This window comes from Sinocyclocheilus grahami, unplaced genomic scaffold (genome assembly GCF_001515645.1).
Source record: "Sinocyclocheilus grahami isolate Dianchi unplaced genomic scaffold, SAMN03320097.WGS_v1.1 scaffold334.1, whole genome shotgun sequence".
Classification (NCBI taxonomy): domain Eukaryota; kingdom Metazoa; phylum Chordata; class Actinopteri; order Cypriniformes; family Cyprinidae; genus Sinocyclocheilus; species Sinocyclocheilus grahami.
In genome coordinates this window covers 773110-775312 of record NW_015505513.1, presented here as the reverse complement: position 1 = coordinate 775312, position 2203 = coordinate 773110, and the positions used below count along the sequence as shown (strand labels likewise).

Below are 2203 nucleotides of genomic sequence, written 5' to 3'. Positions count from 1 at the left end.
GAGAGGGAGAGAGAGAGAGAGAGAACGACAACTTTACAATGCAAATTGTACATACATTTTAACAAAATAATAATTTTCTTATATAAAATATAATGCATATAGTATATGCGTCACATTTCTGGTCTTAAATCCTGCAATAATTTGCCCCATTTACTTTCATTGTATTAGAAGTGCTTCACTGTAACCTGTATTTTATTTATTTATTTATTTATAGGAAAACAAGGGGCAAGACTAAATTATTTTATTTCAATACTGTGTATCTTATAGTTTTGTTTTTTGCAGAAATCAGCATATAAGGTCTCATTAACCCACCCTCATGTTTTAGCAAACATGTATGACTGACTTCTTTCTGTGGAACATCATTATTATTAAGAGATATTAATTCAATTCAAGTTTATTTGTATAGCGCTTTTCATGATGCAAATCGTTGCAAAGCAGCTTTACAGAAAATCAAAGATTCTCCATTATATTTAGTAATAGCTTATCAGTGGGGACTATCTCAAGTTGATGTCCATTATAGCAAAATTTGGAAGTTTTGTATGTTGTCCTCAGATGTCCTCAGACCCAAGCAAAAGAATGAAAATTAGCATTTGACCAGATGTAACTGAAGTACAAGGTTATGCGATACATTATGTCTGAAAAGAGTGTGGGTGGATCTCGGGGTCGACTTAATGGATAAATACTATGAAGATGCTGTAGATGCTGTATTATTATTATTATTATTTATTTATTTATTTTTGTTTAGTAACCAACCAGCATTCTTCAAAATACCTTGTGTTCTGCAATAGAAAGAAGGTAATGCAGGTTTAGGACAACATGAGGATGAGTAAATTATAATACAATTTTTATTTCAGGGTGAACTATTACTTAATTCTCATTAATTTCTGTTTTCTGTCTCTCTCAGTCTGGCAGACCATTGCCTTTTTGGTTCTCTGTTCTATTTTGCTCTCAACCATTCTCTTTCTACAGCATCTTCATAGTATTTATCCATCAAGACGACTAGATCCTCCCACACTCTTTGCAGACTACACAGCCTAGCATTTATTTTCACAGGATGCATCCAGCCTTATTAACTGCATTACTCTTCTGTTAAACTTTGAGGCCACTGGGGCTTCCGGGGGTCATTTGCTAATATTCATGCTCAAGCGCTCAGACTGTGCTGAGCACACTTCACATTGAAGTACATAAAAATGAAAAAGCTAACTATGCTAAACAGCAGTAAACACATCCAGGCCATTCTGCTGCTTTGCTTGTATGCAAATCTGGCTCCTGGCCATAAACGTGCCAGCTGCCTTTACCGTCTAATATGATTCCCTGATTAATTGTGTAGGCTAATAAAACACCATTCCCCCGGCTTGCTGCCGCACATCAGTGCACAAGCAGTTGTGTTGACATTATACATTACACTGTTTTACATCACTGTGTCTCACAGTTAAATGTTCTCTTTGTAGGCCTCTTGCAACTCTGAGGCACTAACTCTTAGGTATCATTTGGAAAAAATACTGTCAATTACTTTCCCATATGAAGTGCTATCTAAATAAACAATTAATTAAATCCCAACTGCATCAAAAGCTAAAGATTTGTCTTATTCAAGTGAAAATGCTCATGGGAAGTTATTGACAGAGTACAATGATCAAACACTGATCCCCCTTTTGAGAACTGCGGGAAGAAATATTTGGATGAGTCTCACTAGTGTCACTTTACAAAGTCACTGGAGAACCCTTCATCAGCAAGCCTGCTGTTCTTCTTCGATCAAAGAACTATAGTGGGGTGCATGATGGTAACACTTTTTTTTTCAATTTATCAGTAGTATATACCTTATTTTTACATTTAGATTGCCCTTGATGTTGTCTAATGCTCACATAAAGTTATTGTTCAAAAATGCAAATCATTTAAAGGGATAGTTCACCCAACAATGAAAATTGTCATTGACTGTCATGTCATTAATGTTAATGTCATGAATTACTCACCCTCATGTCGTTTCAAACTCGTAAGGCCTTCGTTCATCTTCGGAACACAAATTAAGATATTTTTGATTAAATCGGAGAGCTCTCTGACGCTCCCATAGACAGCAACGCAACTGTAATGTTCCCAGGTCCAGAAACGTATAGGACATCGGTAAAACAGTCCATGTGACATCGGTGGCTCAACACTACGGGAATACTTTTTGTGCGGAAAGAAAACAAAAACAACATAATTTATT

The 2203-nt window shown here is 35.9% G+C and overlaps 1 protein-coding gene across 1 annotated transcript in view; it reads right to left on the bottom strand.

Moving 5' to 3' along the window:
- LOC107602762 (steryl-sulfatase-like) overlaps positions 1-1985 on the bottom strand; it is a 29489-nt gene extending 27504 nt beyond the window's left edge. Inside the window, exon 1 of the mRNA XM_016295338.1 lies at positions 1971-1985. The gene's annotated coding sequence lies outside the window, so the exon portion shown is untranslated. The remainder of the gene's footprint in view (positions 1-1970) is intronic.
- Between the last annotated feature and the right edge of the window lie 218 nt (positions 1986-2203).